The 25749-nt window shown below is 42.4% G+C and overlaps 1 long non-coding RNA gene across 1 annotated transcript; it reads left to right on the forward strand.

Annotated features, from left to right (window-relative positions):
• Positions 1–19572: 19572 nt before the first annotated feature.
• Positions 19573–23599, forward strand: LOC122744055. The gene is made up of 3 exons (XR_006355042.1): positions 19573–19634; positions 20544–20595; positions 23427–23599. It is a non-coding gene; the product is annotated as an uncharacterized LOC122744055 (long non-coding RNA).
• The last annotated feature ends 2150 nt before the right edge of the window (positions 23600–25749 follow it).

Here is a 25749-nt window from a genome sequence, read left to right on the forward strand (position 1 = left end):
TTTTCAACATTTGTTTTTATAAGATTTTTAGTTTCAAATTTTTCTCCCTCCCCCCTCCCCAAGACAGCAAGTAATCTGATATAGGTTATGTATGTACAATCACATTAAATATATTTCTGCATTAGTCATGTTATGAGAGAAGAATCAGAGCAAAAAGGAAAAACCTCAAAAAAGAAAAACAACAACAACAAAAAACAATAGAAATAGTATGGTTCAATCTGCATCTAGATTCCACAGTTCTTTTTTTTCTGAATTTGGAGAACATTTTCCATCATAAGTCCTTTGGAACTATATTGCTGAGAAGAATCAAGTCTATCACAGTTGATCAACACATAATGTTGTTGATACTGTGTACAATGTTCTCCTGGTTCTGCTCATCTCACTCATCATCAGTTCATGCAAGTCCTTCCAGGTTTCTTTGAAATCTGCCTGCTCATCATTTCTTACAGCACAATAGTATTCCATTACATTCATATACCACAATTTGTTCAGCCATTCCCCAATTGATGGGCATCCATCCCCTCAATATCCAATTCCTTGCCACCACAAAAAGAGCAGCTATAAATATTTTTGTACATGTGGGTCCTTTTCCCTTTTCCATGATCTCCCTGGGAAAAAGACCTAATAGTGGTATTGCTGGGTCAAAGGGTATGCACAGCTTTATAGCCCTTTGGGCATAGTTCCAAACTGCTCTCCAGAATGGTTGGATCAGTTCACAGCTCCACCAACAAAGCATTAGTGTTCCAATTTTTCTACAACTTCTCCAACATTTATTATTTTCCTTTTTTGTCATATTAGCCGGTCTGATAGGTGTCAGGTGGTACCTCAGAGTTGTTTTAATTTGCATTTCTCTAATCAATAGTGATTTAGAGCATTTTTTCATATGGCAATATATAACTTTGATTTCTTCATCAGAAAACTTGCCTGTTCACATCCTTTGACCTGTCCTTCATTTTCAAAGAAGACCAAGGGTGGTAGCTATATGAGTAAAGATAAGGCAATGACTGTGAGAGATATTATGAAGATAAAATCATCAAGACATGACAACGTCAAGACTTGAGTAGATATAAGAAGGGGAAGTGTGGAGATGGAGGAGAGGAACGATGTCAGTGATGACTACAAGGTTGCTATGGAAAATAAATAATAATCTTGTATTCTCTATACTTTTCAGTAACTGTATGATGGTAAAGATAGTGCAGAACATCATTTTTGAAAGTCTACCTTTTCCCTTTAACTATACTTATTAAGATTGTCCTCAGTAGGGGATGCCCACAAATTGGGGAATGACTGAAAAAGTTGTGGTATATGTTGGTGATGGAATACTATTATGCTATAAGAAAGGACTAGCAGGATGATTTCAGAAAAACCTGGAAAGATTTACATGAATTGATGCAAAGTGAAGTGAACAGAACCAGGAGAACATTATACACAGTAAGAGCAATATTGTACAATGATCAACTGTGAATGACTTAGCTATTCTCAGCAATACAATGATCTAAGACAATTCCAAAGGACTCCTAATGAAAAATGCTACCCACCCCAGAGAAAGAATTAATGGAGTCTGAATGCAGATTGAAGCATACTTTTTACACCTTTTTTTTGGTGGGTCGATGAGGGTTAAGTGACTTGCCCAAGGTCACACAGCTAGTAAGTGTCAAGTGTCTAAGGCCAGATTTGAACTCAGGTTCTCCTCAATCCAGGGCTGGTGATTTATCTACTGCACCACCTAGCTGCCCTCCCTTTTTAAACTTTCTTTATTTTTCTAAGGGTTTTTTTGGGTCTATGTTTTCCTTCACAACATGACTAATATGGAACTATGTTTTGCATGACTACACACATGTAGCCTATATCAAATTGTTTGCCTTTTTTTTTTTTTTTGGTGAGGCAGTTGGGGTTAAGTGACTTGCCCAGGGTCACACAGCTAGTAAGTGTCAAGCTTCTGAGGCTGGATTTGAACTCAGGTCCTCCTGAATCCAGGGCCAGTGCTCTATCCACTGTGCCACCTAGCTGCCCCAGATTGCTTGCCTTCTCAATGAGGTTGAAGGGGAGGGAGGGAGGAAGGGAGAGAGTTTGGAACTCAAAATTTTAAAAACAAATGTTAAAAATTTTACATGTAATTGGAAAAACTAAAATATTTATTTAAAAGAGAATGCCCTCAATAGATGTATAGTTTATTTTCATTAAAAATTTAAAATAGATGTGAAAGTAATATATCTCAGATTGACAAACCAATGGACAATGAGTTTTGCCAAGAACTGAACAGGAGGAGAGAACAAGTTGGATGGCCTTTGGGAAATTGGAAAATTATTTTAATGATCCTAAGCTCCTCCCTGAAATCAAGGCCTATTATTTTAATAGGAATACTCTACTGGTGGTATTGTAAGTTATGAAACAAAATATAGTCTCTGAACATTTGAAATTGAGAATAACCCAAAAAGGCATCAGAAGGGCTCATGGTGAGCATGAGCAGGTTGCATCATACTGTAAATAATACATTTTGAAGAAGTATATAGTGGATGTCATTGTAGAAATGAAGCAAGAAAGGAAATGGGCTGGTTACATAACAGTAACAATGGAAAATCAATGGACAGCCTGTGTGTGAGCCTTTGGTTTCATTGAGATGCTGAGAAGCCAGGAAGGTCCTCAGCAGAGGGCAGGCACCCTCTGGTGAACTTGAGAGGACATGGACAAGATATAGAGAGCTGATAGATAAATGAGCAGTTAGGTGACTGGGCTTGGAATCAGGAAGACTCATCTTTAGGAGTTCAAATCTGGCCCCAGACTCTTACAAGCTATGTAACCCTAGGCAAGTCACGTTACCCTGTTTGCCTCAGTTTCCTCATCTGTAAAATGAGCTGGAGAAAAAAAATGGCAAACTACTCTAGTACCTCTACCAAGAAAACCCCAACATATGGTCTGGAAGAGTCAGACATGACTAAAATGATTGAACAACAACATAAATAGATGATAGAACATTAAGTATTTACTATGTGCTAGGCACTGTGCTAAATGCTGGGAAAACAAATATAAGCCAAAAGTAGGGTCCCTACCTTCCAGAGGCTTATGTTTTAATGGGGAAAACAACATATAAAGGGAAGTGGGAAAGCAATGGGAGGGACAGAGGAGGGCAGAAGTAGGGGTACCAACAGGGGTAAAGTGGAAGAGTGTGAAGTTGAGAGCTATTCAGGGAGAGAATTGAGCATGGATGGCCGGGCCTCTTCATGAAATAATGGTTCCCAGGAGCTTGCTAATCAGTGAAGGAGACTCAGGAGTGGAGAAATCTTCAGGGTTACAAAGGCTGCTGCTTTAGAAATGGGACAATCAGGAGTGGCGTTGAGAGAGATGGAGTGCCTGCATTAGTGAAATCATAGATCCAATAGAGCATTCCTTTAATTCTTCAAACCATGCTAATGCTGACCTTTGAATAAGGGCCATCCTTGCTAACCGGGGCTCCTCCAGGATGCTCACAGGTCAGCCTGGGTGGTCCACCTCATTCTGGTTTCCATCTCTTGCTTTTTTTTTTAAAATAAGTTATTCTTTTAACTTGCCATAACCCACTTTACTGGTCACATCTACTATTCCTAATCTATTCTATTGCTTGCCCTTGCCCATGACAAAATCAGAGCCTAAAACCCTTAGGAAAATTCCCTAGGAAATAGATATGCTTAAGATAAATTTTTGACTATGGCAGATTTATAAGTTTCTTTATTAGGGCCTTGAGGGCAAGGATCCTCTTTTGTTCCTTTTTGTATCTTCCCGTAGGGTCTAGTATAGCATTCTGACCGAAGTTCATGCTTAATAAATATTCTTTGAGTGGAGACAAGAAAGTAATACTAATATTAAAAAAAAAGGAGATCAGTGAGACAAGCATTTCATCAAAGTGTGTCCATTTAGATTCTTTTTGGAGTCAGGGAGCTGGATCAGATAATCTCTGGAGAGACTCTTGGGTCTTCCCGATTTTATGGGTTTCCCCCCATGCAGAATTTTAACCACACTGAAGCGTTTGGGGGCAACATTCCATCCGGGAATGGCCAGGCCTAGAACTCCTTACTGCCCCCCCCCAGTTATTGACTTTTAATGGACCTCATGACTATTTCTGAGGTTCCATTAATATAAAATTCCAGTATATAATGCTACTTTATAGACATCCCTCAAATTTGGTCTAGAAAATAGACTGATGTTCAGATTGGAAAAGAAAGCACTTGGTTTTATTTTCCCCCCTCTGCACTGCTAGAATACAAATATTCTACTGATGTAGAGATAATAGGCAAATAAATATTTGTAAAAGGAATTAGGGATTCTTGGAGGAGTGGTACTGTGTGGTGGATCACTAAGTGCTCTCTGAGTTTAGCTCCTTGTAGTCCATCAAAAAACAATATGATTATTTAATGAAAAGCAGCCAGTGCAGGTTCTCCATTCATAGTTACTGAGTAGATCAAAATAGCACTGAGAATAAATGAACTGCAGGGGAGAAGAAACTGAATTCAGCGAGGAAGCTGACTTGATAACTGTCTCCTGGGCCCTATAGTCTGAATTGAACCGGCAGCCAAACTCCTTCCCCAGGAGGAAAAGGGAGAGTAAAACAGAAGAAATCAGTGGGTTTCTTCACTGATTTGGAATGCTGCCTATAGGGGAAAGACAGAGGAATTTCTTCAAATCAAATAAACCAATCAAATACAATTCTATTTTGAAGAAGAGTTATGGGTTACAAGGTTGCTAGGTGGCACCGTGGATAGAGTGCTAGGCATGGAGTCAGAAAGATTCATCTTCTTGAGTTCAAATCTGGCCTCAGACACTTACAAACTGTGTGACCCTGGACAAGTCACTTATAACCCTGTTTACCTTAGTTTCCTCATCTGTAAAATGAGCTAGAGAAGGAAATGACAAACCACTCCAGTATCTTTGCCAAGAAAACCCCAAATGGGGTCATGGAGAGTCAGACATGACTGAAAAGACTGAACAACAATATGGATTAGAGCACTATTACTTTGAACTAGTAGATGGTTCAAGTATCACTTTGTTGATCTAGTTTTGAACAACAAATGGGCCAGTACAAGAGGGACTTTCCTCCAGTCACTAGCCAACGGCAGTTACTCTGTTACTGGTGGTACCTGACTATGTACTGCTTGGCTAAGAGGCAGAAAGGAGAAAATGAGGATAGAGCCATGGAGTTTTAGAGGACCAGTGACTTCAACTGTAAGAGAAGGAAATGGAGGCCTAGAGAGAAGAGACGACTTGCTCCATGTCCCATAATCTTGCACAGCAGTGACAGAGGAAGGACTGGAACCCAGATCTACTAGATCTGAAGGATCCAGAAGGAAACAGAAAGTACACTCATCCTCTTGTCTGATGGGCTTGCTGCTAGCCCACAGCAGCCATCTGGGGCTTTTTATTCAGGTATATCAAGAAGCAATTACCTTTTAAAATTCCCTCTTCTTTCCCTCTTTCTGGTCATCTAGTTTCCCAAACCATACACCAAAGCAAAATAGCACATGCAAAGATCTAGAAGACGTGGAAGTGTATGTGTCTGTGGGTTTAGTGTACATTCAACACACTCAAGTACCCTCACACGCCTGTGTATTATTTCCCTCTTTCCCTTGCTCCAGTGAACTACTTTGCGCTCTCTAATTTACCATTAGCAAGCTATGTGTTAGTTCTGTTTCCCTCAACTTCCTGCAGACTAGGAATGTGATTTCTAGCAATGTATGCATTTAACTAAATTCCACTTGAAGGAAAGAATTTGGATGTTAAGTGATATTGGTTGGAGTAAGAGCTTTCAGCACACATATAGGTAGCATGGTATACTGGATAGTGTGTTGGAAGAGCAGTACTAGCTGTGGAATGTAAGCAATCTTCTTAATCTTGCTGAGCCTCAGTTTTCTCATCCATAAAACAGGGATGATACAGCATGCTGCAAATTTTAAAGCTCTACATAAATGTTAGCTGTTGGGGAATGGCTAGACAAACTATGGTATATGAATGTAATAGAATATCACAGCACCATAAGAAAAGATGAAAGGGAGAATTTCTGGGAAATGTAGGAAGATTTATATGACCTGATACAGAGCCAAATGATCAGAACCAGGTAAATATTTTATTCAATTAAAAATGATGTTTAAAAAATCCCACCCAACTGTGAAAGGCTTATGAGCTTGGTTCAATGTAATGATCATATACAATTTGGAGTATTGATGATGAAGCATGTTACCTATCTCTTGACAGAGAGGTGATAGACTCAAGATGACAAGAGATGTTCATTTTTAAACATGGCTAATGTAGGGGCAGCTAGGTGGCGAAGTGGATAGAGCACCGGCCCTGGAGTCAGGAGTACCTGAGTTCAAATCCAGCCTCAGACACTTAACACTTAGTAGCTGTGTGACCCTGGGCAAGTCACTTAACCCCAATTGCCTCACTAAAAAACAAAAAAACAAAAAAAACATGGCTAATGTGGGAATTTGTTTTACTTGACTGCATTTTTTTTTTAGATTTTAGGAAAGGGCATTTACTCAGAGGTATAGTTAGAATGATAAGTTACAAAACATCTCCCCTCTCTCAAAATCTAAGACCTTCTGTATTATTTTTTTATTATGACAAAGAATCTTTTTTATTTAATAGTATTTTATTTTCCCCCTAATTACATGTAAAGATAGTTTTCAACATTCATTTTTGTAAGATTTTGAGTTCCAAATTTTTCTCCCTTCCTGCCTTCTTTCCCTCCTCCCCAAGACAGCAGGCAATCTGATATAAGTTATATAGTACAATCATGTTAAACATATTTCTGCATTATTGACTATGCATAATCATTATAAGGGTTTTTTTTTTTTAGGGCAATGAGGGTTAAGTGACTTGCCCAGGGTCACACAGCTAGTAAGTGTTAAGTGTCTGAGGCTGGATTTGAACTCAGGTACTCCTGAATCCAGGGCCAGTGCTTTATCCACTGCGCCACCTAGCTGCCCCTGCTTTTTTTAAATAATAGGGCAGGTAGGAGGAAGAGATGAGGGTTAGGGATAGAGTTCAAAAAGAGAAACAGAGACAGAGAGAGAGTGAAAGAAAAGAAGAAACACCAGAAGGAATCACAAGGAAGCAGGACACTGGCTTCTCAAGGTTGAGATGATGTATAATAAAAGGAAAAGCAAACTCTATATAATAGACAGTCACAGTTTCACATATACTCTCCCTCTTCCTGTTCTACTATGTATATAGGAATGATCATTTTCTTTTGTGGTTAAGTTCAGAATTTTTAAAAATCAGATATTAAGTCAGATCCCATCTCTGATACTTACTGGCTATGTAAACTCTGGGCAAAACAGTTAACTTCTGTGGGCCTCAAACAACTCCCTAAAATTTATCTACTAACTCATGGATAGGCTATTATCTGTATTAGTGAAGGGAGTTTGCATACCAATTCTTCACACTAACATTTCAGAATTGACATTTGTGAATTAATAGCAAAACCTGTTTACTTTTGAGTATTCATGTGTTCAAAGAGAATAAATCAATATGGTTTGGTATAGGCAATAGATCCTATCCTTGGGAGCCAGCTGCTGGCTGTCTTTGACCTTCTGTACTGCCCAAGACTGGTGTGCATTGGGGGCCCTAGCTTTTGGGTGGGGCAGGGCAGAGTTATCCCTGAGATACATGAATAGAGTATTTTTTTTTTGCAGGGCAATGAGGGTTAAGTGACTTGCCCAGGGTCACACAGCTAGTAAGTGTCAAGTGTCTGAGGTCATATTTGAACTCAGGTCCTCTTGAATTCAGGGCCGGTGCTTTATCCACTGTGCCACTTAGCTGCCCCTATGAATACAGTATTGTATAAGCTCCTTTAGGACAGGCTGGATGCTTTGACCTTGATATACTTAGCAGGTGTTAGGCATATTGGTGTTGTTATTCAGCTGTGTCCAACTGTGGACACACATTTGTGATCCTATGGACCATAGTACACCAGTGCTGTCTATGGGATTTTCTTTTTGAAGATATTGGAGTGGGTTGTTGTTTCCTTCTCCAATGGATTAAGGCAAACAGAGGATAAGTGACTTGCCAAGGATCACACAGCTAATGAGTGTCTGAGGCTGGATTTCAACTCAGGTCTTCTTGACCCCAGGCCCAGTGCTCTATTCACTGAACCACCCACTTATATAGCAAATGGTTAATCAAATCTGACCTCAGACACTTAATTAGCTGTGTGACCCATGGCAAGTTACTTAATTCCTGCCTAAAACTAGAGAAGGAAATGATAAACCATTCAAGTATCTTTGCCAAGAAAATCCCATGGACAGTTGGTCCATGGGGTCATGAAGAGACATACACTAGTGAACAACAAGGTGCTTAATAAATGCTCCTTCAATGAATGAATGCTAGCAGAACTCATTGATTTGGTCAGTTTTCTAGTGAATAGCAGCAGCTGGAATAGATGGTAGAAGGGGGCCTACTGTTCAGAGTTCTGAAAGAAACTACAGACAATAAGAAAACCTCATCAAGTCTGGGAAGGACTCCATGGACTATATACCATCATCCAACAGATTTATATGTCTGAGGTATGAAACCAACTCTTGGAGAACTGATACTATAAAAATAATGCCACAAAATGTATGCACATTCTGTCTGCACAAATCATAAATTTCCACAAGGAGAATTCAGGGGCCTGTTGAAGCCCACCTTTCATTGAATAAAATACTCTATTATGGGTTTAGGTTGCCTTTTGCTTCCCTTTCCCTTCCCACTCCAAAGTAACCGAAGGGTTTTCCATGTTCCCTAAGACCTGATAACTAAACTATTGAGTACCCAGGTTTAAGGAGCACTTGTGTTTATGTGTTTGGTGGTGGGTTTGGGGAGGGGTTTCTTCCTTCTCTGATGGGCCGCAGAGATTGTTCTGTACTCTATAGCCTGACATTTGGTCATTGCCTGTCTCATACTCTAGTTGATTTGTTCAATAAATGTCACCGAGATCCTACTATATCCAACACTGTGGTCTGTGCCAGAGACACAAAGAAATATGATGTGATCTTTACTAGCTGAGCTGTGTGTGTGTGTGTGTGTGTGTGTGTGTGTGTGTGTGTGTGTGTGTGTGTGTGTGGTCTCTCTGACTAGACTGTAAGCTTCCTGCAGTTAAAGCTAGAAGAGACCTTAGAGGATCACCTATTCAAATCCCTTATTTTGAAGATTAGAAAACTCAGGTCTACAGGCGAAGTGACTTATCTGAGGTTACATAGCAAGTTATTGTTCAGTCCTTTTCAGTTGGGTCCGACTCTTTGTGACCCCATTTAGTGTTTTCTCGGCAAAGATACTAGATAGGTTTGTCATTTCCTTCTCCAGCTCATTTGACAGATGAGGTAAATTGAGGCAAACAGGGTTAAGTAACTTGTCCAGAGTCATATAGCAAGTAAGTGGATGAGGCTGGATTTGAACTCAAATGAATGGATTCCTGACTCCAGGTCCAGTGTTCTATTCACTGTCTGCCCCACATAGTAAATAAATGGTACTCAGTCAATGGAAGGACTCCCTTGTAAGGACTTAGCCCTCTCTGAGCCTAGCATAGTGCTGTGCATAACAGATTTTTAATAAAGCCTTGCTGATTAGTTGTTGTTGACTCTCCCCCTGTGGAGTGGCATTAGGATCAGAGCTGGAGAGGCTGCTCAAAGCTATCTGGTTGGTTGATTTTCCCAGAGTTAGAAGGGATATCAATGTTTGTATAATTCAGTTAGGTCCAGAGTAGATTCCAGGCCAATGCACGTGATTGTGAACTTGACTGGATGGGGAGCAGCGGCCTAGGACCTTCTGCCTCATCTGCCCTTGCTGCTCCTCATCCAGTCTGTTCACTCTAGATATCCACTAATTCCAACCATCTATCTTACCCTAACCATCTCTTTGAAATAAATACTTATACCCACAAGCTACCCACCATCTCCTCTCTCCATTATTTCCCCCAACACTTCTACCTTTAAACCCTTCATCAAAAATTGACACTGAGAAGCCAGGGCCATTCAGGACAGTAGACTAAAGATGTTGCTGTGAGGCTCTGGTTGGGAAGCATCAAAACAAGGGGTTCCAGGGTTCCAGGGTTCCAAGGTTCCACTCCCTTGCCTCTCAATTGAGCTGGGCTATGGATCAAATCAATTAACAAGCATTAATTAAGCAAGTCTTGGCTCCAGGAGCTAAGCCCAGCCTTGAGGACAGAAAGACCAAAAACAAAGGAAGTAGACCCTACCCTCAAAGAGTTTACATTCTATTGGAAAAGCAACTTGTACATATAAAGTATAGACAAATTATATACTAAGTACACACCAGGTTGTTTTGAGGTGAGGAGAGGCGGTACATAGCAGATGGGGGAGCTGAACAAGCCTGCAGTAGGAGGGGGCTCCTGAGCTGTGTTTTGTAGGAAGCTAGGAATTCTAAGAGGGGATCCAGGTGGTACAGGCAGTGGACACGATGCCTGGATTTAGAATGAGGAAGACAGAAATTCTAATCCAGCCTCAGACACTTCCTAGTCATGTGATCCTGGGCAAGTTACTTCACCCTGTTTGTCTCAGTTTCTTCATCTGTAAAACGAGTTGGACAAGGAAATGGCAAACCACTCCAGTATCTTTGCCAACAAAACTTAAACTAGGGTCATAAAGAGTTGGACGCAGGTGAGAATGACAACAAGGCATTCTAAGAAGTGGAGGTGAGGAGGGAAGGAACTCTAGGTATGAGGGTCAGCCTGTACAAAGGTACAGAGATGAGAGATGGAATGGCAGGTGTGAGGAACAGCAAGGCCAGTTTGGCTGGAGGGTAGAGTGCATGGAGAGTAATGGGTCATAAATCTGTTATGTTCTGCTAGCTTTCCTAGGGAGACTGCAGGTGTTGGATGGTGATAACTGGAGGAGGGGGAGGGGAAAAGAGGAGGGGGCCATCTGCTTCAAGTAGGCTTAAGTCAGAGCTGATGGGCATTGGGGCTGTGCTTGTTCGAGCCGAGCACAGTTGGCCATCAGAGAAAGATGTGGCAGACATCGCCAGTGTCTGCCCTCCTCCACGATTGGTTAGACACACACCAGCGTGGTTTTGTGGTTCCTCTTGGATTTTGGATGTTCATAAAACAAGCTGCCAGCTGTCGGCTTGCCACGTGGGTGAGGCCACGGGGAGCTGCTGCTCCTAGGAGATGGGCTTCCTGACAAGCCTCGACAAGGCCAGCCTGCTGGCCTGATTCTAATCATTCTACCTGGAGCTTTTCCCTGGAGGCTGGGGAAGGAGAAATCAAAGAGTGAACTCCTGTTCTTGGAACACTCCCAGGGGCTGCAGTCGGATGGGGACCAGATAAGGACGAAGTTGCACAATCAAAGCTAAACAGCTTCTTCAAAGGGTTTCCGCCCTTCCTGGCCTACTTGGGCCTATGTTCTCCTCTGCCCAGATCCCCTTGTCCTTGGCAATGGTGGGTGCTCCTGGGGGTGAATGCCCCCACTGAGTCCCTTTCCTAGGGAGGGACTTTTTCAGTCTGCCCCAGCAGAGGAGCTGACTTTACCCTGTACTGCCCGCAGGGACATTTTGCTTTGGCAGGTGGGTGGGAGACAAGTTCCAAACAACTTGGTTGTTCCTGGACAGTGACCAATTGCTTGAAGGTCCGGCACTAACTCACACACTCGGGATCACAGGTCTAGATCCGGAAAGGAACTTAGAGATTCCCTCATCCAACACCCTCATTTTACAGAGGCCCGGAGGCCTCTCAAGGTCACCTGGGGAGCAAATGGCAGAGATGGGCTTTGTACTCAGCAGGCCCCAGGATGCATTTGTCAGGTTACCTGGGGATGGGAGTGGGCAGGTGCCTTTGTTTGTTTGAAATGTTTTTGTTGTTTTGTTTTAAAAGCCAGAATAGCAGTGACTTGAGCCCCTTGGAAACTCAGCTTAATGACCCGGCATCCTGGGAATGTCCCCTGCTGGCTCCAGGGAGGTTGTCCCACCCTCCCTCTCCCCCTTTATGGTTTAACCCTCTTTGGTTGCCTTGGTTACTCACCCTGTATCGCAGGGATCCAGGTTACTCATTACCTCTTTCCTTTTGGCTTAGCTCGATGTGGCAGCATTATGAGATTCTGCCCTGGCTTAGCCACTCAAGCAAACGCTGACACTTGAGAGGTTTATCCCCACACCTTTGTCTGCCAGGTCCTTGGTAGAAAGGAAGCCGGAGCACTTCAGTGGTTCAGCAGTGATGCTGGACAGAAATGGAATTCATCTTTTTTCTTTTTTAAGCCTGGAAATTCCTTTTCCTGATAACATATTTTTATTTTTTATTTATTGATCTGAGTATTTGTCCACTGATAACTCACTTTTACCTAGGTAGACAGGACATCAACCTGAGAAAACATTGGGGATTTGGTAAGGTTAGGTTAAGATATTGGTTGCACCATGCAGCTAACTTTGTTCCCTGCTGTGTAAAAAAAAAAAAAAAAAGATGGGTGATTTTTACAACCCTTCCTTCCTTCCTTCCTTCCTTCCTTCCTTCCTTCCTTCCTTCCTTCCTTCCTTCCTTCCTTCCTGCCTGCCTGCCTGCCTGCCTTCCTTCTTTCTTTCCTTCCTTCCTTCCTTCCTTCCTTTCTTCCTTCCTTCCTTTCTTCCTTCCTTCCTTCCTTCCTTCCTTCCTTCCTTCCTTCCTTCCTTCCTTCCTTCCTTCCTTCCTTCCTTCCTTCCTTCCTTCCTTCCTTCCTTCCTTCCTTCCTTCCTTCCTTCCTTCCTTCCTTTCTTCTTTCCTTCCTCCCTCCCTCCCTCCTTCCTTTCTTCGTTCCTTCCTTTCTTCCTTTTTTCCTCTCACTCCTTCCTTTCTTCATTTTTTCTTCCTTTCTCACTCATTCCCTTCTTTCTCCTCCCCCCTTCTTTCCTTCCTTTGAATAATAGAGATTTTAGAAGTCATTTAATCCACAATTCTCATTTACAGATGAAGAAATGGAAGTCCAGAGAGGTTGTAACCTTTATCCCTCTCTTTCCTTGGCTTTTTCCTCCTTTCTTTTGCCCTGGGAGTCATACGTTCCACCACTTACTAGCATAAGGCATGTGATCGTGGATAAGTCAGTTCAGCTTCCTTCGATCTCCCTTTCCTCACCTGTAAAATGATGATAATGTTGCCCTGCCAGTTCTGTCATGAGGATCAAATGAAATAATGAACCTGAAGATGTTTCCAAAACTGCAAAGCGCTAGACAAACGTGGGGTGTTATTGTTATTTTATGAAAATGCTAAAGGCATGGGGTGGGCCAGGGGTCAGAGCAGGGCTGGGCTTGGGGAGGGTTCAGGTTATGCCAGCTCCGTGGCAGGAATGAGCCTTTCTTTGTCTCTGGGGACAGGGAGTTTGGAATGTCATGGCCTCAGCCAGCCCCGAGGCCTCCCTCCCTGGCCCTACCACGAGGCCTTCTCATTCCTTCCACTATAAAACACTAGCACCTCCTGGAGAAGGGAGTGCTCCCTGAACAGACTAGTGGTAGCGCCACAAGGTTTATTAGCCTTTAAAATTCCTTCGAGATGAGTTGGTATTTATTTCCCTGCAAAGCTTATGTAACCGTAAGAGGATACTGGTGTTGCCAAAGCTGTCTGTGGTTTGGATGGGGCTCACAGTGGTTTTTGCTGGGAGCTAAATATTATAATGAATGATCTCATACTATCATTTTCTTTGGAACCAAGTTGTGCTTGTCCCGGTGGTACCCAGAAAGCCATTCAGAGTTACCTTTGGCACCTCCTCCCTCTCACCGCCCCCCCCCTTACTCATTTTCACTTGGAAGATGTCTTACACTTGGACTAGGGAGGAGATAATATAATGGTTGACATTTATACAAGGTGTCCCCAAAGTCTTAAAGGCTCAAAACTAAGACTGCAGTCATAACTTCGGGGATACTTTATATGCAATTTTGTCTACACAACCTTATTTGGTGCTCAGAACAACCATGTGAGATAGGTACTATAGGCATTAGTATTCCCATTTTGCAGATGAGGAGAGGGGCTCAGAGAGGCTAAGCAACCTCTGCATGGTCACACAGTATGTATTAGTGGTGAGATTTGGTCCCAGGGAAATTTATGGGAAAATTGGAAAGCAATCTGGCAGAAATTTTGCTTAGATCAACACCATAGCCACAACCTGAAAGAAATTCTAGCTACATGACCTTAATATTAAAGATAATAGCATAAAAATGGATAAAAAGCGGATCGCATACTTCTCATAGCTATGAGTAGAAGGTTTTCTTTTTCTAAACTAAGCAAGAGGGAGAGGCAATTACAAAAGATAAAATAGGTGACTTTGATTACATGAAACAGAAAAACTTCTACACAATCAAATATGTCAGACAAGTATTTGAAACTCAAGGTATATAAGCCACTCTCCCAATTGATAAGTAGTCAAAGAATATAACCCTTTGTCTTCTTCTTCTTCTTTTTTTCTTTGGTGGGGCAATGAGGGTTAAGTGACTTGCCCAGGGTCATACCCTTTGCTTTCTTGACTCCGTCAAACACCTAGCCATTAAAGAATGTTGCCTCAAACAGTAGATATATAGCCAGCCTGATAGTTCAGTTTTTCATAGGAGGTTCCAAGAATGGCCTATTCTTGAACCAAGGGATACTGGTTGTCCCACAGGGATACTGATATTGGGAAATTTATGGACAATTTTCTCATCCACTAAGAGTGAAATTCTGAGCTGTGGTTACTTTAAGAGCCTCGTGCTAAATGCTTGCTGAGTGAATAAATGAATGGATGGATGGATGGATGTGTGGATGAAGTGTATATTGTGGGCACTTAATAAATATGGAATTTATTGGGGGGGAAAGTGTTTGAATGAAGGTACTATAAGGGAAAGAGAGAGGGATGCTGAGGAATAAAATGAGAAAGAATCACATCAAGTACCTGCAAACTGGATGTTGTTAGAGAATCCCAGGATAGGGAAATTCACTGGAAAAACCATTTGTTTGAATGGCCCATTCCTCTTGACCTTCTAGCCTTGAACAGCTGGGGACATCTGGAGAGAGGAGAAGCTTAGCACAATGGTCACTGTCCTAGAGCTGGTGACATTCAGGGTGCATTGAAAGCACCTTCCATTCATCTCTCACAATATGGTAAATCCTAGTAAACCCATGACCCTTTAGTCTTCTCTTTAAAACCCTTCAAGGATGATACATGGCATGGTTCTCCTCAGAACTACTACCGTACCAGCAAAGGGGGCAACCTGACCAAGCATCCTAGCTTAGGCTGTGGGTATCAGGCTACGGTGGTGACTCAATACCTCTCTAGCCTGTAGTTTCACTATCCAAATAATAATGAGTGGCCCCTGTCCAGACTAAACTACAAGGAACAAGGAATAAAGGAAGGAAGTGAGGAAGAGAGACAAAATTGTACCTATGGTAAAATTAAGAGGTCACTAACAGCTGTGGATGTTCTTCAATGGCACTGGGTTAGAGGCTACCAATATCTGGGTTAGCGGATATTGAGGAAGAATCCTCTGATCCAAGTAGGCATGGAAGTTTCTGAGCCTAAGTATCAAGATTAAAATGAAAATTACAGCTGCCAGAACCACTTCCTGCTTCTCCCATTCCTTCCGTCCCCCTGCCCCATTTTTTTGGGCCAATTCCCCTTTTTACAATCCAAGGAGCATGGAATCTTTTTTAAAAATGTAAATGTTTGTTGATGTCTTTTTTTTTAACATCACCTTTTTTTTTAGTGAGGCAATGGGGGTTAAGTGACTTGCCCAGGGTCACACAGCTAGTAAGTGTTAAGTGTCTGAGGCCAGATTTGAACTCAGGTACTCCTGACTCCAGGGCCGGTGCTCTATCCACTGCACCATCTAGCTGCCCCCTCCTTCCCCTTTTTTTGCTCCTAGAGAGCCATAACAAAGAATTTCTTAAATGTGGTAAAAATTATTTTGTGGTAAAATTAATATTGCCGTTTTTAGCTGACTCATTTGAGAGGGGCCACACCTGGCCTACCCTGAGTTTACGTATGCTACTGAGGTCAGAAGGAGAACTCTCCATAGGCAGTTTTTGAAGGACCTCCCCTTTTGGGGGAGGAAAGATTGAACGCTCCCTGAAGGGAGGTGGAGGCTCTTCCAGAATGCTAGGCATCTTCCAGAACTCGGTCTCTCGGACTTCTCCCCTTGTGGTGGTGGCGCAAGTTCTCTGTCTCTGGCAGCTCGTTTTCCCCAGCAGATGTGGGCAACTGTAGACTGTCCAGGTTTTGGCGAGTTAATTACGGAAAACCCTAAATTCCTTTGAACTAGCTTAATTGGAAACGGTCTGGGGATTGCATAGGTTAAGTTTAGAGTTGAGTATTTATCTGTATTTCTATTTTCCTATTTCCTTATCTTTGATTTTTATTAGTTTTACCTTTGTTGTTTAATTAATTCCCAAGTAATAAAATCTGATCCTTTTGTGAACTAAAGCTTAAAGGTTCCTTTCTTAATTGACCTGGGAGAAATATCTAAAAAGGGCAGTTCAGAGGGGAGGGTGAACCTAAAAGCTCCCTCATTATTTCCGGGACCCCAATATTCTGGTGAGTCACCCAAATAATGCTCCATATATCAAATTTTGGTCCTCACATAAAAAGGGAAGAAAAGTTTAGTAAAACTAACTGATGTCTCAACATGTAGTATGGTACACCATACCTCTCAAAAGAAGGGAGGGAGATACGATCTCATATCTCCAGGGTCAAGATTGAGGAGGCATAGTAACTTGAGGGAATAATCTTTGTTGGAGCTGGGCCTGAAGAAAAGCCAATGGGGCCCTCTCTCAGGTCTCCTAAAGGCCTAGGCTCAGTGATAATAGAAGTATTTGGATTGGATATGATAACCTAACAATGATTACAGTTATTCAGGGCTTCATCTTTTCCTGAGTGCTTTCACACCCATCTTCTCATTGAGCCTCATAGGGAGAGTCTGCAATGTGTAGGGCAGATATTATTATCCCCATTTTACAAATAAGGAAACTGAGGCATAGAGGGGTAGTGACTTGGGAAATACCACATATTTAGTGGTGGTGTTATGCCTAAATCCCAGGACTTCTTATGTCTTGTTCTGTACTTTTTCCATTCAAATCAACAAACGCTTATTAACCATCTGCTGGGTGCTCAGCTCTGTTCCGGGAAAGCATGGGAGAAATGCAAAATTTGGCTAAAACATAGTCCCTGCCCTCACACGGGTTTAGGATTATTGGATTTTAGAGCTATAAGGGACCTTAGCAGCCATGTAGTCCATACTTCTTCTTCTTTTTTTTTGGTGAGGCAATTGGGGTTAAGTGACTTGCCCAGGGTCACACAGCTAGTAAGTGTTAAGTGTCTGAGGCTGAATTTGAAATCAGGTCCTCCTGAATCCAGGGCTGGTGCTCTATCCACTGTGCCACCTACCTGCCCCCATACTTCATTTTGGAAGTGTGGAAAATGAGGCCCAAAAATCTTGTAAGTGATTTGCCCAAGGCACCAAACATAACAGGTAGCAGGGTCTGGATTTGAACCCAGACCTTCTTACTCTCAAACTACTTCTCTTTCCCCTGCTGTGAGAATGGAGACAGGATTAAGCAGTGCAGGGATGGGCAAAGATTATGGAGAACCCCGTCCGATTTGGCTGGAATTTAGAGGAGTAGAAGACAGTGGAGTGACACCAGATAGATTGTGAAGGGCCTTGAATAGCAAGCAAAGGAGTTTGAATTTTATCCAGTAGGCAGTAGGGAGCCATTGAAATGTTCTGAAGAGAGAAGTGAAAACCGAATCTATGCATAAAGATTAGTCTGAGATCAATGAATTGTAAGGAGATAAAGGGAGCAGAGACAGGAAGAAGGCCTGATAGGAGGCTATCCCAATAGTCCAGGTGGGCCGTAATGAAAGCCCATGTTACAGGGTTGGGAGGGGAAGGGGGGGATAGAGAGGAAGGCACAGATGCAAAAAGTATTGAAGGATCCAGAGAGTCATATTTCACTGGAGACTAAAGACTGTGCTCATTTGCACCCCTTAAAAAAAAAAGCAAAAAAAAAACAAAAAAAACCCTGGCTTTTTACTGGACTGTCTGCTTTGCTCCCAAGTGCACTTTCTCCTCTCCTCCCCAACTCCCCCCCCCCCACTTGTGTTTATTTGCCTGACTGTCAGCTCTCTTTCCTGTTTACACACCCACTTGGGAAGCTACAGCAGCCAGTGTATTGGGCAATTTGGGGAGTGTGGAGCAGCTTCCAAACAGACCTTGATATGCAATCATGGGTTGAATTTGGCTGGGGAGCAAGCCAGGAGGGAGTTGGAGGACAGCACTAGCTTCTTAGAAGGGACATTTCACGGCCATTTCACCCTTTCCCCTTCCCCCTTCCCCCTTCCTTCCTCTCTCCTTCCTCTTTCTTCTCTCTCTGTCTTTCTATCTCTATCTCTCCTTCTCTCTCTGTCTCTCCTTCCTCTCTCTCTCCTTCCTTTCTCTCTCTCCTCTCCTTCTGCTTCTATCTCTCCTTCTCTTCTGTCTCTTCTTCCTCTCTCTTTCGCACCCCCCCCATCTCTGTGTCTCTGTCTCTGTATCTGTCTCTCTCTGTCTGTCTGTCTCTCTCTTTCTATCTCTCTATCTCTCTCTTGTCTCTATCTCTCTCTTGTCTCTGTCTCTCCCCCCTCCTTTTCTTTCTGGCCCAATGAATGCTTGTCATGAGAAGAGTGCAATTCATTATACAAATCCTATCCAGCTGGAGATCTAGAGGAAGAAGGGTTTTATAGCCCCAAACTTCCTGAATTTACTGTGAATTACCTCATACATATTTGACACAATGAGACTGCACAGCTGAGACTGCCCTACTGATGGGGTTATGGATATCCCTAATAGGGGAGAAGAGGTGATAGGAAGATCATTTTCTCCCCCTCCTCTCCTTACTCTATGGCCTCTATCCCTTAACTCTTTCCTAGCCTGAAGGATGTGTACCTACTAATTAAAACCAAAAGGCTATCGGGGAGAGCGTGTCAGAGGTGTTAAAAGAAGGACACTATCAAGAACTGCCTGCTTGGATGAAGCAGGTGGGGGTGAAAGTCAGAAGACTCTTGGCATGTGGTGCTGAAAGGGTTAATCAGATCTGTTTGGAGAAGAGCATTCATGTTCTGCTAATGTAATGTTAAGAGATGCAATTAAGGCTGTTTATTTTTTAGAGATGCAATACTTCTATTAAGCAATCACCCTGTTTATGTCACTGCTAATTGAAGTAAATTGCTTTCTGCAATCAAATTGGGAAGTTCCCCCTTCCGATCATGATTTGAGTTGGACTCCAGTTCCTGATTTCCAGTATTTAGTCTGCTCTGAGACTTGCCCTTTAATTAATTGCATACATTCCACTGATTTCCCTAAACCTGCAGTTAGTTTTCCGTTAGGAAGATGCTGTTGATTTTGAAATTACCCTCCAGGGTGGGAATTTTTCCTTTCTTCCCATGCTCTCCCCTCCCCTCCACTTTCCTTGCCTCCATTCTTTTCCCCCTTCCCAGTGTTGTGGCCTTGCCCAGGGATGAATCAGATGCTTTGTGTGGTCAGCCCTTAGCCAGAAATGGCCTTTGGGCCCTAACGTGTGGGCTGTCAGACAGATATAGGACATGGAGGTGAGCGGACAGTCGAAACAGCTGTGAAAGTCCAGGAAAGATTTGTGGCCCGGTCCAGTTGGGAATTCTTCCAACAGATTAGAAGTGGAGACCATAAATCAGGTTGGAGTCATTTCTGTACGCAGGGTACAGGTTTTCTGCTCGTTAATCTTCAGCTCTATCTCACTTTTGTGAAAGGGAGGCAAGCCAGGGGGAGGATTGCAAACAGTAACATACCCAGCTCTCTCCCAATGAAAGCCCGTCAGTGACTGCTGCTCTTGCCTCGGGCTTTTAAGCAGTGTGGGAAGGCCCCTAGAAATCCCAGTGGAAAACCTCTCAGAAAAAAAAAGATATTTTCACCTGCCCAAGTTTTTTGTTTTTTTGCTATGCTTACTGGTTTGGATAGGAATGGGGTCCAGGGAGTAGAGGCCAGAAGGGACAGATTCCCCCCAAGGCAGTCGGATATATTTCTAGTGGCCTGGGAGCAGCTGATCTTGAAATGGTCAAGGAAGCTCTGGAGACAGGAACAGAGACAAATAATCTTCAAGGCAACATAATCTAAGTCTTCCTGACCATTTGCCAGGATGACCAGAGGTAGAGATGGAAAGAATCCCTGCTTTTCTGCCTCCTTAGGGCTGAGAGGAAAGGAAAGACCAAAAAAAAAAAAAATGTAATGCAATTGCTTTGCCCCGAGGGATGACCTGGGAGATTATCTTCTGGCTTGGCTCTGGGTCTGGGAGAAGTGAGATGAAGAGGACAGCTGTCTGTGGGTCACCCAGCCCTGAACAAAATGCCAGATTCAAGGAAAACTCTTGAGGTTCTTACTAACCAGGGTCATGATTAGAATGTCTGGCAAACACAGGGCACTGGCCACTTGCAGAACTTCCCTGAAGCAGCACTTCTAGGTCTGCTGCCCTCAGCAGAGAGAGAACGTTGCTGCTGAGGAATGATCTTTCCAGGACTAAAGTCTATTTATCTCTATTTATTTGTGTAATATTCATATTATGTGTATTTCTTTATATCTTCTTGTAGGAGCTGGAGGAAAACAGGAACTTTCTTGTGCTGTTGGTGAAGCTATGACTCGGTACAGCTATTTTTCTGTAAAATAGTTTGGAACTATGCCCCCAAAATTGCTAAACTGCATAGCCTTTGACCCATTGATACTATTACGAGGCCAAAGAGATCAAAGAAAGAGAAAAAGGACTCATGTAAAAAAATATTTATAGCAGTTGTTTTTATACTGGTAAAAAATGAAAACTAGGGATGCCCATCTGTTGGGGAATGGCTAAACAGATTATGATTTATGTCTATAATGGAATATTATTATACCATAAGAAATGCTGAAAGGGATGGTTGCAGTGAAACCTGGGAAGACTTGTATGAACCGATGCAGAGCAAAGTGAGCAGAATTGGGAGAACAACTTATACAACAACAACAACTTTGGAAGCTTCAAGAACTCTGGTTAATGCAGTGGCCAACAATGATTCCGTAGTACTGCTGATGAAACCTGCTTACCACCTCCTGACTCAGGGGGCAGAATGAAACATTTTTTGGTCACGGCCAATGCAAGATTTTGCTTTGCTTGACTGTGCATATTTGTTAAGGGGTTTTGTTTTAGCCTTTGTTTGTTCATTTCTCTCCTTTTTTTTTTTTTTGCAGGGCAATGAGGGTTAAGTGACTTGCCCAGGGTCACACAGCTAGTGTCAAGTGTCTGAGGCTGAATTTGAACTCAGGTCCTCCTGAATCCAGGGCCAGTGCTTTATCCACTGCGCCACCTACCTCTCTCTCTCTCTCTCTCTCTCTCTCTTTTAAAGTGGTTGGTCAGAAATAAAGTCTATTTTTGTGAATTGAAAAAAAAATTTTTTTTAATCCTTTATCCATAACTCATTGCTGGATTATTCCACATAGCTAATGTTTTATTATATCTCAAGATTCAGAGGAAGAGTGGATTAATATTCTGGCACTAATGTATAGGATTTGGGGGCAGCTAGGTGGCACAGTGGATTCAGGAGGAACTGAGTTCAAATCTGGTCTCAGACACTTGACACTTACTAGCTGTGTGACCCTGGGCAAATCACTTAACCCTCATTGCCCTGCCCCCCCCCCAATGTATAGGATTTGTTGTTTAGTTGTTTTCAGTGATGTCTGACTCTTCATGACCCCTTTGGGGGGTTTCCTTGGCAAAGATTCTGGAGTGGATTGCCATTTCTTTCTCCAGCTCATTTTACAGATGAGGAAATGAGGCAAGCGGGGTCAAATTGCTTAGGGTCATACAACTAGTAAGTGTCAGATTGAATTTGAACTCATATTTTCCTGACATCAGGCCTGATGCTCTATTCACTAAACCACTAGCTGCCCAGTTTACAGGATTAGCATAGATAATTTTCCAGTTGTTTCCAGCAAAGTAATTTTTCTTTGAAAAAATAAAACATATATCTTTTAAAACTTTTCAATCCCTTCCTCACCTATCCATGGTGGTTGGCTGAAATTTCTTTCAGAATTTTTTACATAAAGTCAAATTTGTGTAATGTGAATTTATATAAAGGGAGAATTGTCTATATTGATCTGTTTGGTCATTTCCCCTTTTTTGTCTTTAAAAATTGCCATTTATTATAAGGAATGGCTCTCTGGGAGGGGAATGGGAAGGATACTGGGGAGATGATCAGTCATATTTAAAACAAAATAAAAAACATCAATAAATATTTATTCATAACAACAACAGCAACAGCAACAACAAAAAAACAACCCTTGCAAACTTGTTTCTGTAGTTCTGGAAGAGAGATGGAGCAGAAGCCCTAAGGACATCATAGGTTTAGATGAAGGACTTTCTAGGTCATCAAGTTCAACTGCAGTTAAGGACAGGGGGAGAGGGGGGCAGCTAGGTGGTACAGTGGATTCAGGAGGACCTGAGTTCAAATCCTGCCTCAGACACTTGACACTTACTAGCTGTGTGACCCTGGGCAAGTCACTTAACCCCCAATTGCCTCACCCCCCCCCAAAAAAAAAGGATAGGGGAGGGGACCTGCTGAAGGTCACAAAACTCTTAAGTGGCAAAATGAAGATGTGGACCCAGATCCATCATGCCTTGCACTGACCCATCCTGCCAGTGACTTCTCTGTGTAAGTTTCTAGGAGCCATTGCCCTAGGGAGTTTAGATGCTAAAGGTGGGGGGGGCTTATCTTTTCATGTGGTAGCAGTTTGGTAAAGCCTGTGGACCCCTTCTCAGAATCATGGTTTAAAATGCATAAAATAAATGCATCGGATTACAAAGGAAACAAATTCTATTAAAACATATTATCAGGGGGCGGCTAGGTGGCACAGTGGATAAAGCACCGGCCCTGGATTCAGGAGTACCTGAGTTCAAATCCGGCCTCAGACACTTGACACTTACTAGCTGTGTGACCCTGGGCAAGTCACTTAACCCCCATTGCCCCGCAAAAAAAAAAAAAAAGATATTATCAAAAGTTTTAGTATCAAAATACTAAAACAAAGCACCAGGTTAATGGACCCTAGGTTCTGAACCTTTATGCTAAATCAAATGAAGGGGGAAGCTAGGTGGCACAGTGGATAAAGCACCAGCCCTGGATTCAGGAGGCCCTGAGTTCAAATACAGTCTCAGACACTTACACTTACGAGCTGTGTCTCCCTGGGCAAGTCACTTAACCCCCATTGCCCCACAAAAACAAACAAAAACAAAAACAAAAACAAAATCAAATGAAGCTGAAGCAGACAGAGGGCTGAGTAAATATTAAAACATGGTCCAGGGCAGAGAGAAAACACTACAGTGAGATGATGCAGGGAAAAGTGTACAGAACCAAGAGAACAATTTACATAGGAACTATCATAACATAAAGGGAAATAACACTGAAAGACATTAGAAATCTGATCGATGCACTTTTCTATTCTGACTTTAGAGGACAGAAGGAGAAGCAAACATCCTTCCTGTCAGCAGGGGTAAAGCATGAAGAATGAGATGATGAGCATCTTTTTGTGGTGGCTAAGAATTGGACATCAAAGGGATGCCCATCCATTGGGGCTAAACAAGCTGTGGTACATGATGGTGATGGAATATTATTGTGCTATAAGAAATGACAAGCAGGATGATTTCAGAAAGGCCTGGAAAGACACATATGATATGATGTATAGTGAAGTGAGAGGAACCAGGAAACATTGTGTACAGTGACAGCAATATTGTTGGATGAAAAACTGTGAATCACTTAACCATTCTCAGCAATACAATGATCCAAAAACAACCCCAAAGGACTAATGATGAAGCATACTATACACTTCCAAAGAAAGAACTAATATTGATTGAACACAGACTGAAGCATGCTATTTTCACTTTCTTTCATTTTTTCTCTTATTCAAACTTTCTAATACAAAATTATTAATGTGGGAATGTTTTAAATAATTGCACATGTATAACCTATATCTGATTGCTTACCACTTCAGGGAGGGGAGAGGGGAAGAAGGGAAGGAGGGATAAAATTTGGAACTCAAAACTTCACATAAAAATGTTTATTATTTAAAAAAAGATGATGAGCATGTCTAAAGTGTTGGGATGTCTTGCTTAGGGATATAGATGTTTTGCTTAGCTATAAAGAAGATTTCGGGGGGTGAGTGAAGGAGTCATTGGGAAATTTTTACTATATTTTTATGATATTTTGTGATATTTTTATGGAATGAAAGAAAGAGAGGAAGGCTGCTGGAAGGAAAGAAGAAAAATGGGAGGAAGGGAAGAAGAAAGAAAGGGAGGAAAGAAGGAAGGAAGAAAGGAAGGAAGGATGGAAGTGAGGCAGGAAGGAAGGCTAGTAGGAAGATAAGGAGGAAGGATGAAAGGAAAGAAGGGAGGAAGGAAGGGAGGAAAAAAAGCAGGATGGAAGGGAAGGGACAGAGGACAGAAGGAAGGGAGGCAGGCTGGGCTTGGCATCAGAGGACCAAGCTCTGCTCTGTTCCTTACAGCCTAGGTGATGAAAGTATAAGATGTGCCAAGTAGAAAGAAGGTTCTTTAAAGTGTCAAGATAAATATCACTCGTCTCTTTCGTCTTCCTCCCCAGCCCAGTTTTTCTGTTTACTCTAGTTCTTACTCTCATTCCCAGCAGGAAAAACCAGGAATGACATTGTTCTAACATAGCTTTGTAGGCAGATCCAAAATACCCAGAGGCTCAGGGTAGATGGCATTCTGCTGGCCTCCAAGCTAATATTCTCTACCCTTCCTACACCTGTAATGGGGATAGAGCATCTGATAAAGCCAGAAAAAGACATCATAACATCACAGATTTTAAGATGAAAAGGCTGTTAAAAGCCAGTTCATCCAAGCCATTCAATTTATTTGTGAGGAAACTAATAAGTAGCAGAGATGGGATCTGAACCAGGTCTTCTATCCCCAAATTCAATGCTCTTTCCATGACAGCACCTTCTTCTTTTGGGGGGGGGAGCAGGGCAATGAGGGTTAAGTGACTTGCCCAGGGTCACACAGCAAGTGTCAAGTGTCCGAGGCAGGATTTGAACTCAGGTCCTCCTGAATCCAGGGCCAGTGCTTTATCCACTGCACCACCTAGCTGCCCCCACAACAGCACCTTCTATGAGCTGTATAGGTCACTCTCCGAGTTAGGAGTATGCTAGACTTCTCTCAACTTCAGACCAAGTCCTTTTTGAGTCTTTGAGATGATACTGGATAGCTGAGCTGCTTGAGCAAATCCCCTGCCCGAAATTTATTTGGGACCATGGAAGGACAAACAAATTTTTGTCACCCAAGCCATGACAGAGTATGGACAGAACTTCAGCAAGCAATCACTCATTGCTCACCTATAAACAATAAGAGTCAGGAAGAGTAGCTAGTCCACCTTGACCTGATGAATTAAGGTGCTGCCATCCCATTATGATAGAGGTTTCTCCTGTCTTCTCTCCCTTTTCCCCCTTATTTTCCCAATCCCTATTCCCAGGGGATTTTGAAGTTGGAGTGTCAGAGAGTGATTGAGATCATTTTGATCTGTAAGTAATCCAGCTTAGCTACTTACCACCAAGGTGACCTTAGAGAAGCCACTTCCATGGCTCTAGGATTCAGGTTCTTAATCTATAACATGAAGGGATCACACTTCATGGTCTCCAAATCTAAATCTTCCAACTCTAGCTCTTTGATCTTATCATTCGAGATCATCTATAACTGGGGATTTTTGTGTCTCAGGTCTGAAGTCCTGACTGGAGAGAATGTACCCAATGAGAGGGTCAATGGCA

The sequence above is a fragment of the Dromiciops gliroides genome, chromosome 2 (genome assembly GCF_019393635.1).
Source record: "Dromiciops gliroides isolate mDroGli1 chromosome 2, mDroGli1.pri, whole genome shotgun sequence".
NCBI lineage: Eukaryota > Metazoa > Chordata > Mammalia > Microbiotheria > Microbiotheriidae > Dromiciops > Dromiciops gliroides.